The sequence below is a fragment of the Lonchura striata genome, chromosome 2 (genome assembly GCF_050655825.1).
Source record: "Lonchura striata isolate lonStrDom1 chromosome 2, ASM5065582v1, whole genome shotgun sequence".
In the NCBI taxonomy this organism is placed as follows: domain Eukaryota; kingdom Metazoa; phylum Chordata; class Aves; order Passeriformes; family Estrildidae; genus Lonchura; species Lonchura striata.
The window spans coordinates 105,189,818-105,203,736 of NC_140704.1; the positions used below are offsets into that span (position 1 = coordinate 105,189,818).

Sequence of the window (13,919 nt, forward strand, 5' to 3'; positions counted from 1 at the left end):
GAAACACTGTAAAAGAATAATAGTAAAGAAGACTAATATCGAGGCATCCATCCGACAGTATACTTAGGACTTGCATTTTCATTAAAAAGATCTGGAGCAATATGAATCATAGATTTTAAAGCCACTTCTGCCAAAGACAGAATTTGATATTAAATTCAAATAAGAAGATACGGATTCTTATTTATGTTAATGTCCACAGATGGATCCATCTAACAGCAAACTCTTGTTAGGGTTTCTGTGAGCAGCATGTTTTTACCCAGTAAAACAAATCCCAGGTGGGTATTGATGCACACATTCACTGCACTAATCATACAAATTACAGATGAGCCCAAACAGAAGCTGTGTCTCTGAGCTGTGTCTCTGTGCTCAGAGATGTTAAGGTATTAGAACTTGTGAGTTGCTGTATCTTAAACAGAAAACCAGGATATCAGAGGTTTCAATGTCCTTATGCTCACTTTGATGATTTCATTTGAATTCTAACCTAGAATTCCAAACGAACTTATTTTTTGTTTATTTCCTAAATACATATTTTCAAGGATAGTTGAAATGTGCAGCCTGTCAGGAAACAGGATTGCTCTTTTCATGCAAGCAAAAGTGAGGAGGTGATGCTTTAGGAGAGTATCACTAGATTATAAGGCAATAATATCCATTCCTTGTTTCTAAAATAATTTTAAATATTTTGCATTGAGTTAGATTTTTGCTTTTGTGTTCCCTTTTCTTTCCTTCCTGTCTTTGTTTTATTTTGGGACCAAACTAGAAGAAATAAGAGCTGATTGCTTAATATCTATGACTTCATGCTATTTGGTATTTTGCCACTGAGTTTTCGCACTCTGCAGGGATTGAACTATTTGTCATTTTGTGACATTTTACATTCCTCACTACGAATTAGGGTAACTTGCTATGTCTTTGCTTTTTTAATTAACCACAGAATCAGAAATCAAAGACCTGTAAGATCACCCTAGTAAATAAAAAGTTCTCCTCAGATGAGCTGGTTGGGAAATCTTCCTATCCAAATGATTTGGGTGCTATGGCTAAACCTGGTGAAGCTTTCTATAGCAATTGATTTTGCTTGACAGTAAAGCTTCTTTTTCACATTCCTGAGGGATTTCACAGAAAATGGGAAATCAGTGCCACAGAATTTCTAGTAATCTGCTCAAATTTAATTCCTATGTTCCTGAACAGTGCTAAATCCATCAGTAGCACACCTGGTATTGGTTTTGGGTGTGGGGTTACTCATGAAGAGAAGAAAACCCCCTTTTTTATATTCAGATGAGGTCAGTTCACTTAGTAATCCAGTATGTAATGCACTCCCTTCTCCTGCATGGTGTGCTTTGCCCTTCAGGTGTCTTTTTATAGAATCTTCCACTTCGACTCAGTGAAACAATTAATCTCTCTTCATCTTGACAGAGACAATTAACTTCTTTCCTCAATAATATGCTTTGTGAACTACCTCCAGTGTTTTGTTACTATTTTTGCAATCCAAAACTATGTGGCTATATCCAGACTCAATGGCAAAAGAGATGTTTACACAGGGCTATTGGAGTCTCTTTAACTGAATGCCAACTTGCATAAAACATGATTTAAATGTAAATAATGTGATGGAAAAAGATTACACAGACCATGTCACAAGTTTGTATTATATAGTACTGATGAATAAACAGTGTAAATATTTCAGAAGAATTCTTGTGAGGTTTGGTTTTTTTTTTTTTTTATTTTGAAATGCTTATGAAGTTTATGTTGAGTACTGTGAGATCATGATGCTTGTTTGGTAGTTCTGTGAAGAGAAAAGCAGTGATTTGAGCTCTGTGTCTTTCTGGAGAACAAATTGAGAGAAATAGTAACTATGCCTTGGAACTACAGTAGCTTGTGTAAGAACAAAGTAGAACAAGATGACTAGCAATGGAGATTACTTTTTCCACCTAAAATTTGTAGTGTTAATGCATAACTGTGTTGCAAAGATAATAATTTCTGCAAAGTCTGGGAAGGAGACCATCATGCTTGGTATCAAAAGGTAGAGTTGGAAGAATAAACTTCACTTGTAACATGTTAAGTGACACCTTTTGATCTCCAAATACTGAGATAACCAATTTCCCTATACCTTAGGGATTAGATATGCTAGGATGTCCACTTCTAGCTAGGACAGAGTTAGTTTTCTTCTCAATACCTGGCCCAGAGCTGTTTCAGATTTAGTGTGAGAGCAATGTTGATAACACACTGATGTATTAGTTGCTTACTCTAAGCCCAGGTATTTTCAGAGTCTCATGCTCTGCCAGTGACCAGGTGAACAAAGAAGCTGGTTGGCAACGTGAGCAGGACATGTGGTCCTGAAGCAGCCAGGGGGATGTTCCATGCCACAGATTGTCATGTTCATTCTATAAACTGGGGAGAACTGGCTGAGAGCACCAATCACTGCTTGGGGATGGGATGGGTATTACTCAGTTGGTGGTGAGTAACTGTGTTGTACATCAGTTCTACTTCTTGGGTTTTATTACTTTCTCTCTTTTCCTAATATTAGTTCTGCTACTGTATTTTTTATTTTTACTTTCTTTCAAGTATTTTAAATATATATTTTATTATTACTACTATATTTTACTTTATTTCAGTTAATAAACTGTTCTAGTCTCAATCCCCAGCTTTTACCTTTTCTTCCAGTTCTTCTCCCTGTCTCACCAGGGTGGGGTGGAGGGATAGTGACTGAACATCTGTGTGGTGCTTAGCTACTGACTGGGGTTAAACCATGACAAAAGGGATGGCTGATTTAGTCTGGGGTGTGTGTAAGCATATGTACATGTATCACTTTTCCAAAAAAGTTTATTTTTACTAGAAGGATGTTCTTTCTTTGGGTTTTGCTTTTTTGGTGCTACTGCTGCTTGTGTTTCAGGAACAAATTGTGTGTGTGTGGGGGGGGGGGGGGGGGGAAAGAGTTCCAGGAATAGCTGAAGTGCAGCATTCAGAATTGATTTCTGCTTATTATAACCTTGATCCTCTGCATCTGTACATCGCTCTCCCCCCTCCCAAAAAAAAAAAAAAAAAAAACAAAAAACCAAAATTTTTGCTTTAGTTTCTTTGAAAAGTAGTCATATACATCTTCAAAGCCTCATGGCAGAGCTCAGTAGTACAAACTCTGGTTTCCTTGATTATTCCTTCAGCTATGCGAACACAGACTGTAAAATTACCTCCTCTTGTCTATTTGCATGATGGTATTTCTGGTAGGTGTTTCATGGCCCCATGCCTGATAGAGGAGTCCTCCTTGAGCATGAAGTGTCCACTTATGTTCTGTATCCAAAAGAGTACAAATGGAATCAGAAAAGTTGCTGCTTTCTGGTGACCAGGATTTTAACATGTCTGGTTTTCAGGTTTTATAGATAAATGGAACACATGAAACATGTTAAGACTGATACTTAAGGCATTTTAAAAAAATGTCATCTTTCTGGGTATTCCAGAGAATTATCTTTGTCCTTTTGTTGTTCTTAAGAGGATTGATAGTAGGGACAAAGATACTAGTTCAAGACCATTGGAGTAATGGCAGGATTGTAGTACTATTTAAATGTATTATTCTCCTTATTTTGGTGCTATAGTCTTAGCAGACCTGATGCTTCATACTGAAATAATCCTGGGCTAGGGTTTTGTTCTTTCTCCATTTTCTCTAGAAGATGGTCTTAAGTTTCAGATTAATAGATTTGAAGTCAAGAAATGTGGTTAAATCCATTTAAATCTGTATAAACCTAACAAAAAGAGAACTTGACTTCTTGCTGTACTTTGGGGAATGGAAGTTTTCCCAGGTTAAAGGCTTTAGGATTTGGCTCCATATTTATTTAAAATCCTCATTTCCCAAACAAAGTATTCTAATAGAAGCATATTCATATTTTCAAGAATATGAATATTGCAGAATATTAATATCTTGAGAATATGCTGCAATGTATTTTTGCATGTTCTGGATGTGCTTTGACTAAGAAGAAATAGCAGATGTTTGAGCCATGAAGTGTACTTTCCTAAGGCAAACCTTTCCCATGTTGCAGGAACATGGCATACCTACCTGCTGGACAGGTTTGTCACTGTTTTGAGGGGAATTTTGGTGTTCCCCTCCCACCTCATCCAAGTTTGAATACAGTGATCAAGCATTAGAGATACAGGCTCCATCTTTTTGCCTTATTTTGAGGTTAAATTTGTTAATCAAATGAAAAAAATGTGGGATTGGTAGAGTCAAGAATAAATCTCGATACTGAACTAAGAAAAAACAGACTTAAAACTACAGATACATTTTAAATTATTGTGTCTGAGATGGCCTGCCATTTTTAGAACTAGGTGTAGCTTCTACCATCTTGCTTGTGGGTTTTTTCAGTAAAATAAGGAGTGCAGGTGGCTCAGGTGGAATGTTTGGGTACAATTAATGCCCGGGTTTGACCATGATTAAGGATTTCTTTGCATCCAGAAGTTCTGATCTTGAAAGAGGCATTGATTTAGAGCTCATATATTAATTCTTGGCCTATAAATCTTATTATTTTTTTTAATAAGCATAAAAATGCAAAAAACTTTTAGATGTTGAATTTGGAGGGAAGTGATATTTCCTCACTAACAGTATCTGAAGCTAATTTCAAATCTACTGATTCTGCTGCCTGCATATAAACTAAAAGTCTGATTCAACATCTGGGCAAGTATTATTTTTGGAAATCCTGTGGATGACTGAAAAAAATGGAGTGGAGGACCCACTTCTCATAACTCCTTTGCACAGGATTTCTGGAGGAGAATGGAAGCTTTCTTCTGAAATGTCAAATTTATTATGCAGAGATCTCACAAAAAAGGGTGGGGGTCAGATTCAGATTGCCAATTTTTCCTAACCTCAAAACAGGATGTGCTCCCCTCTTTCCACTCCAGGACTCCATGTAATAATCAAGCCATTCATGTTTTTTCCAATCTGCATTTTAATAGTTGCTTTTTTTTTTAAGCTCTTCAAATATTTCTCGGCTAAAAGTTGATAAATGGCTTTTGGCTTACCTTGTTGATGTTCATCTGCTGGAAGGCAATTGCATTTTTGGCAGGAGGGATGAGCTAAATTAATAAAATGTATACATTGAATTAGTAGCCTGTCTCATGCATAATTACAAATATATTTTGTGTGCTTTCTAAATCTGGAGTTAAAACTGTAACTCTGTATGGACAAGCACATTGGTTGCTTTGCTGTCTGTGCTCTGTGTCATCATCCACAAAAGCAGCCTTGTTGGGCTGGACAGTGCAGGGTGAAGTTCACAAAGCACTTCAGAGATCAGAAATATTCCTATCAAGCTTGACTCAAATTTTCTCCAGACACAAAAATAACATTTCTTCTTTGGGATATGTTGGACTACAGTTCCCATTTTCAGATGAGGCCATTCAGTATTTGGCCCCTTCTGGGACTGTTTTTTTTTTTTTATTATTCTTTGCACTTTTGCCTAAACAGACCAATTTACCAGTGTCTTGTCTGCTGATTAGGAGAGTGAGAACATGGCATGCACGCTGTTGTTTTGCCGTGTCCATAAATGGATTTGAACTAAAAATCTCTTTGTTTTTAAGAATTACACCCACAAACAAAACAGTATTCTTGGACATTTTGAGATGATCACATTTTTTGCATCTGATATTGTTGGTAAAGGGTCACTTAGCGCAGTGAAAAAATATTTTTACAGGACAGGTTTCTGGCTGGCTGTTCCTGTTTTCAAGAGTGTGGTATGACAGATTTGAGTCACTGGTTGATCAGGTTACAGTGGTTTATGAGCAAGAAGTGTATTTTGTCTAAGGCACAAGTTCAGCTACTGGATTGTGGATACTGGTGAAGTTTGTGAATTCATCTGCCCTTCCTGGAACAGTCCTGGGAAAGAGGACAGAAATGCTTGTGTAAGGAGTGCAGGATCAGGGTATTACTGTGCTGATTTGGATGAAGTCCCTGGGTTTCCTGTGTTTCTTTGTAGTTCAGGTAAACTAAGCATCGGATTCTGTATTATGAACCACTAAAGGCAATGATTAGATTGTTTTAAATAATTGTATAATGTCTGTTGAAATTTTATCCTTTAAATTTGAACTGTTTTTTTTTTGGATTGTTGTGAATTTTAGGGAAGAGAGTAACAGGAAGGAAAAGGCTTCAATAACTCTATTAGTTTAGAAGAAGAAGAAAACCACCCAATGATTTGGAGTTAAGTATGATTTTACTACATCTATTGATCTTTTCTTAAAGGTTAATTTATTATTTTAGTGATATCAACAGTTCAATTTAAACCAACCTGTTGGCTTAAAACACAAGACCCCCAGGAAAGCAAATGTGCCATTTTTTGAAATGCATATCCTGTTGCACTTTTTAATTTGAGTGCCAAAAGTTGACATGTTTAATCATAATTCAGAAATAAACATAGGTTTCATACAAGATATGGTTGAGAATTCTGAGGCATTGAGGTTAGATTTATGATTTCCTGTAAATATATTCTCACAATTTTTTCCCATTTAAATGAAGGGATTGCTGGCTACAGGGGCACCCCCCTTTAAGATCCCACTTAAGGCTGCTAATGAATGCATTTGGAGGCAGGTTAGGAGCATTAGGACTTTCCTCTTGAAGGGTGGAAACAGTTTTGGGCTCCTGGGCTGCATCCTTCCTTGAAGTAATCCTTATCCCTTTACTGCCTCCAGTTTCTCAAAAGGTGTGATTGTATTTTGCACATGTTCATTTTTTCCTGAAAGGTGTTCAGATGCTGCAGCACAGCACAACATATTGTGACAATTGGAGTTCCAGCTTGTGACTCAGTCTATGATGTTTTCAAACAGAAAGTGACACAAATAGTATGGGGAAATCTACCAGAAAAACAACGTGAATATGATTAGAGGAGTAATTTTGTGTTTTTGTTTCTCTTGAATTAAAAAAAAAAACAAAACAAACTGATTTCAGAGTAAAGTCTTGCTTGTATGTACATACAGCACCCTTAGGAAGAGAGGCAATACTAAATTTTTGTGGAATGGCTGTGTTCTTGGAACTGCAGGTTTAGGTTGGGAATTTGCTGTCACATTGCTACAGGGCTGTCATGTACATGTGATAAAGTGTAGTAATTTTCTCTGGATTGGTTTCTTACCTGTATAAACTAGGTAAGGATACTTCCCTTTTCTCTACCCTGAGTAGTCTTGTGCACTGAAGTTGTCTGCTCTGTAATGTTCTTTGGTAGTCTAGGGACAGTGAAGCCACACTGAAGCCAATTTGTTGAGGATTGATGTTTTTACAAGTAGACTGCGATGCCCTAAGCAAAAGATAAATGTTCTCTGGTCATGTTCATGATCTGTTGCTTGTTATGTAATCACACTTAACTCCAGCTTGCTTTACCATATCTTGGTAACAAGGTCCTAATTTATTTATGCTACCAATTAAGATGATGGTGGGAATTTTTCTGCTAATATGCATTTATTCTGATCAAAGAGCTGAGAAGGTAATCTTGATGATTGTTTATTTATTTATAAAGGGTGCATTTTCTGGTAGCTATAATTAAATAACTTGCAAGTTTTAGATTAAAAAAAATAGTTCTCAAAATTGTTTAGTAATAAAAAGCAAGAAAATTATGTGGGAGCATTGAATATTCAAAATTAACTATAATGCCACATTGAAGTACTTTAGAAGTGGATAGCTAATTATGACAGAGAAGGGAATCTTATATGAATGGATAAAGCAGGGGAAAAAAAAAATCACATTTCCACCATTATTTTCCCCTGATTTCAAACTGAGAAATTGTTTTCAATTTTCTTGGGTTAAAAAAAATCACAAAACAACAAACCAAACCAACTAATTTATTTCAATAAATCCTTTTTATAATTATTACTATTATTTTTGATCCTACTTTTAGGCAAACTTTCTCTTGCTTCTGTAGTAAATGAACTTTCCAATAACACATTAACAGAACATCATTACTGAGTTCGGTATCACTCAAGCTTGTTAGTAGGTTCTATTTTTCTTTCTGCAACTTTATCTTCCCACTTCCATCACTTAAGACCATGTAGCAAGGGATGAAGTTAGTTATTTTCCAAGCATGACAAATGGGAATACTTCTGAGACACTCTCCTGACTGGCTCTTGTACATTGGTCTAACTTTTAATGAAGAGAATCCTTGTGTTTGAACAAACCCCAGCATTCTACTTATTCTGGCACATTTCTGGAGCTATACACTTCATCCAAGACTAATTTGGTCAGTTTGCTCATAAAGACCACTTTGAAATCCATGTTTGTGTTCTCAGATGGTATAAATTTTTTGGTCAGTTTACTGACAAAAATACTTTATTAACCAGATAAAAATTTCTACAAATGGAAGTGCTCATAAATAAAGTCACAAGGATTATGTAAGCCTTTACTGCTGTTATCTTCACTGTATGTAGAACTCCTGTCTGTAAGGATCATTGGCTGCCCTGCAGAGATTGTAAAGAAAAGCATTTTTTTTTTTTTTTAACTTGAAAGACAGTTTGGTGTTTATATATTTCTTATATTTTTGGGATATGTTTAAATCATATTTAATGTGCTCTTCACTTAGTTTTAATCCTCCAGGATGTATACTTTGGCTCTTTCTCAAGGACAGATCTGAGATTCTCAGTGGACTCATTTCTTCATATTTGAGATCTTGCTCAATTAAAAACATGCTGAGTTTCTGGTTTGCCTTTTTTTTTTTTTTTTTTAATCTTGGTTTTCCTTAATGATATAAGAACAGTATTGTGTTTTTTGAATGAAGATTCATATTGAGACCCTTAAGTTTACTGTACCCATTTCCTTATGTTCAGAAAAGGCCTAATGATGGCAAGTTTTTGTTCTCTGTCTTCCCCTGCAACAAAAAATCCTTTAATTTGCAATTGAGTAAGATGAGAGCTCTAGAAGTTCTGTAGTGGTGACTCCAGGATCCTGATTTCTTTGTTGGGATGACTGTTTTATTTTTTAATCTGGTGGGATGCTGCATTATACTATTTGATGTCTTCAGGTCAGTGGCTTGACTCCAAAGAAATACGTAGTCAGACTTTATATTGAGCCTAGATATAAACAGATTAGAATTACTAACTGCGTGGGAAGTTTTCTTCAAGTTAAACTTCTTCTTAACTTCCCACATTCAAATATTCTTGGACAAGGACACAATGGTTTGTTTTATAAACATGAAAGGGGTATTAAATCATTTTGAATTTCCAGTCTTGCTCTTAATATTTGGCTGAGAGCTTATCAAAAGTCTGGGGGAATTTCTTCAAAACATATTACAGAGGAAGAAAACATTGCTACAGATGCTGTACAAAACAAAATTGATACATGGAAGAAAGCATCCCATAAGTCCAAGAGGTTTGGCTACCTGAAGGGAGTGCCACGGATTGCAGCTCCATGAGTGTAGGGAAAGTTTCTTGAGTGATGTGCAAAGAAACAGATTCAGATGTGCTCTGCACTTTCTGGGGAATGTTACTACTTGAAATAAATGCACAACTGAGACTTTTTTTGTGTGTTAAATTGCTATATGGAGTAATTATAATAACTATTACTTTGCTGTGTAAAAATGGGACAAGACCATGGTTTTGTTCCAATAGTAGGATTTCTGAATGATGTTTTTCATTCAGTGTTAGATAAGTGTTGCATTTGAGACTCACAGTAAAATACATCTGTCCCAGTAGAGCTCTCTTGCATAGGCTGTGGTCATGTGCATGTGAAATTTCATTGGGAGTCAGATGGGTTTAAGTACTACCTGTCCAGAAAAGGTAATCTTAATGATCAGATTAGATTTGCAGATTATAAACAGCCTCCTAATATGTCCGTGGGTTCTGAGACTCTTTTAGTTCTTCAGGTTCCTTTCCCAGTTCCGAGTTAGGAGAAATAGTTTGCAAGACAATTCATGGCATTCCTAAGGAGATTCTTGTAATAGCTTGAGGCTTCTTTACAATGAGAGAAAGTTACCTCATGTATTTGTAAGGAGAGGGAGAAATGCACAGTTCTTCAAACAAAGAGAGATTTATTATTTTGTACAAGCAACATCAGTTTGGAATAGGTACATTGCAAGAATGAGGAGTTTGTATCTCCTTTATGTACTTGATGATATCCTGGAGTTACCTATTTTTAAAAATTCTGTTTCCTTTGGTAAACACTGTGGATTTGTAGCACTGTCTGAAATGCTCCTTCATCATTCAGATTTATGGCTTGCAGTTCAATCCTCTGGGTCCTTTTTATTCAGTGATGGACCAAGAAAGGAAGTTTATCTATCCTTTCCTCTACTGGAATAAATAATGGCAGAGTTTCAAACTCTGAATTCGTATTTGTAAATTCACTAATGACACTCATACTTTTCAGTGTTAACACCTCTCTGATGTTTAATCATGTTTATGTTCCTTAGAAGTGTTCATCTGGGTTAGTTTTTTAACATGTCCTTCATCTGACTCAGGGTTTTTTAGGACTGATGTCAGTAAGCAAAAGATGGTGATAAATTATTTGGTTCTTTCTGCATCTTATGGTGGTTTATGCGTTTTAAAAGACAATGAGTGTGAATGGTGACGGAGGAATGGTAATATATGCTGAAATTCACACTTCCAGTTGCTGGAAACATCTGACTGGGTAGGTGTTCTGGGTCTCTGTAGCTTCTTAGCAGCTGTAAATGAAGGTCTCAGTCCCCTTCTGCTCATGGAGGTCTCTCTGTTACCCAGCTCTCTCCAAATCTGTCCCTGGTTGATGTTGTGCATAGCAGTAGCACTGTGTGACATTTGATTGTCATCTGTGTTCTGAGTTTGCTGTTATTTTTAGTCTGAGTCTTGACAGGGTTATGCAACTGTAACAGCAGAACCAGACTACTGTCTCCAGATGTCCAAGGAAACAGGAACATGCTTTTCTCATCCCATGAAAATGAGTGAGGAGCAGAGTTATTTCTTCAGCTCCCAGTTACTTTCCTAGAGAGAGGAGCCTGGAGATAGAAGAGCTGTTGCTGAAGCAAGGGTAAGAATTCAGTGTCCCTTCTGCGGGCAGCCACCTCAGTGGAGGAATTAAGAAGACATCTCTTTCCACTTCCCAGACCAATAAATGAATTTAGTTTCAGTTGGCACTGAAATTGAAATGAATTACAATGTGTAGCTGATCTTTTGAATGGGAAAAATTACTGATGATGGGGTCCATCATGTTTTTAATTTGGAAATATTTGTATACTTAATCATGGCAGTAAAGTGTATTGACATGGATTTGCTTGTGAAAGTGGATACAGCTTTAAAAGACATTATTCTAAGTAAGATGATGATTGTGGTATGGTTATACTTGAGATCCTTTGTTCATTTTCTTGCTGTCAAATACAGCTGGGAAATACAACTCCTGTTCCTAATCGCTGAAAGAAAGTGGTGAACAAGGTGTTTTGTCTTCTCCTCCTTCTGATTTATTCCCATGGAATATTTGCCATGAAGTTAAAATCTGTTCCAGATGGTTTCTGATGGAGAGAGAGCTTACTAAAACTGCTTCTTGGAGAAATAGAGAAAAGGCAAAAAAAAGCAAGGGAAAAAAAATTCCCAAGCCATTGCTAAACTGTTAACTGTCCAGCAGTTATCTCTTCTGATGAATGCTGACAGGTGAAAAAATGTGATTGTAGAAGTACTGACATGAACCAAAAGCATCCTATTCGTCTTTATTTTTGTTGTTGTTGTTGTTGTTGGTTTTTTTTTTTTTTTTGGTTTTTTGCTTTTTCCAAAACTGAAAAGTTTTCTCTCTAGGTGTGGCACACGGAGCAGCCCCTTGTTGAAATGTTGGCTCAGGAGCTGGCTGGGGAGTGGTGTGTGTTAGCACAGCGTTATCAGCAGAGCTGTTGGATGTGGAGGGAGTATGGGCTGATGCAGGAGGGAACTTGTCCTGAGCAGACACAGTTCTGCACTGCACAACCAGAGGCTATGGCCATTATTTTACTCTAAAGGAATGGTAAGATTACATGCACTTCACTTAACTGTCTTGCATAGCAGTGTATCATTCCAATCTCATCTGTCAAAAGTGTTGTTTAAGTGCAATACTCAGAAGTGAGACCAAAACTATGTCAGGAGTTAATCCATTCTTCTAAATTTCAATAAATAAAAAGAAAGTAAATATCTGTGAGCTAAAGTTCTCTGGGCACTATGCCTATCACATATTTGTCATTACGAGAAGAGTTTTTGAAGAGGAACATTTTTGGTCATTATCAGAGTTTTATCTTTTCAAATAGGTTGTTTACAGCATAAACTAATTTTGCAATATGTGGCAAGTTTTTTTAAATGTAATTGTAAAAAATGTTGGAGGAAAAAGTTCTGAAACAAATTTTGTATTTCTGGAACAAGTTTGAAATATGAAGTGTTAGAAGATATGAAAAATAGCAATTTTTAAAAGTAGCCTTTCTTTTTCAGAAATGGTAATGCATATTTCTGATCAAGTGAATTTAATTTTTAATCTTAGTTTAATTTATTTCTACTGCATTTGGTTAGTAATGGCTGTGTCAGGTAAAAGTGAGGAATCCTCAGAAACAAGATTTGCGCTTGTGACTCTGAATTGAAAAGTCCCCCTTTGTACCTTAACTGGCTCATAAAATTATAGTGGAGATGAGAGCAACTGGTTGATCACCTTTCTGGGAGATTCAGCTCTGTAGGTGATTAATGCTGGGTCATACTGCCAACAGTGAATGAGTTCACTTCTTATTACATTAGTTTGTAAAGCAGTGCTCATAGACAACATAGCAAGCTGTGTACAGCCTTCTGGGTCTCCATTTCAGTGTGAATTAGGTGAGCTTTCTTCTCAAGGACACCCCTACCTCTGGGGGCAGAGGCATCAGAAACTGTAAGGAAATACTGGAGGCCAGTTTGCTGCTATTTTACTGTATTGCTACTATGCATGTGTCTGAGTTTTGGTTAAAGAATGCTACGTGCATGAATTTTTAGGAAAAGAATAAAATATTACTGTTCCCTTTCTTCTCACATTTGCTGGTTGATACCAAGAGGGAGGGTTACCAGAAATTAAAGAGACTTATAAATAAGGGCTTTATGCAGAATACAAGGCAACCAGACTTTTCTCAGCAGTTTTGACCTTTCCTCTTTATATCACATTGTTGGAAGTACTTATCTGGTTGGCTAATGGAGGTGGGAATTTAAATTTTTACCTCTTTTGACATTTACTTACTTTACCAAGCTCTTGTATAGTTCACATAGTCTGTCAAAGGAGCAGTGTAGGGCTCCACTCAGGTTTTTGGTGGTTTTCTCTGCAGCTTTTGTACAATTTTGCTATAATAGACAATGAAGATGTTCAAGCCATAAATTATAACATTTCAGTCTCTGACAGAAGACTGAGTCCATATGGCCTAATGCTGGACCTACTTGCCTTGGTTGTGCAGCTCTTGATGTCTGTAAGATGACTAGGGTAAAAAAACCTAACCAACAAACAAAAAGCCCCCAGAACTTCACCAATTTAGAATATTCCAGAGAATGTGGGAACTGGCTGGTAAATGTCTTACTGGAGAGCAGCACAAGTGGAAAGGCCTAAATAATCATGACATTAGGACAGTGCCTTATTGGTAAGAGGGATCTCAACTGTATCTCTTCCTGGAGGAATTGACAACTCATCACACACATTCATGACTTGTCACGTAGAACACCTTGGTTTGGAGGAGGAGATAGATTTGCTTCAGCATTTGACTTAGGATGAGCTTTTGCACCAGAAGCTTTTCATCTGGGCTGGGTATCAGTGGCTCATTCATATGTTATACCTAGACGCAAAGGCTACTACATCTGTAGCTGTTTTAGTCATCTGAATTGCATGGAAATTGGGGATTTTTTCAGAATAATGAGGATATAATGGATATTAACCATGGTATAACTAAGAAAAATTACAGCATTACAGGCAGGAATCTGGTGCTGAGTTGTCCTAGCTTTGAGTGTTGGATACTTGGCCTCCTGGAGACTGAGAAGTTTCAAAGGTC

General features: G+C 36.7%; 1 protein-coding gene across 13 annotated transcripts in view; it reads left to right on the top strand.

The window, feature by feature from the left end:
- PIEZO2 (piezo type mechanosensitive ion channel component 2) overlaps positions 1-13,919 on the top strand; it is a 284,271-nt gene that overhangs the window by 31,504 nt on the left and 238,848 nt on the right. Inside the window, exon 1 of one of the 13 annotated variants that reach the window (XM_085571910.1) lies at positions 11,701-11,902. The exons of 11 other annotated variants lie outside the window; for them this stretch is intronic. The gene's annotated coding sequence lies outside the window, so the exon portion shown is untranslated. Of the gene's footprint in view, positions 1-11,700; positions 11,903-13,919 lie in introns of those variants that run through there. One more of the 13 variants, XM_085571909.1, reaches the window with a different exon arrangement.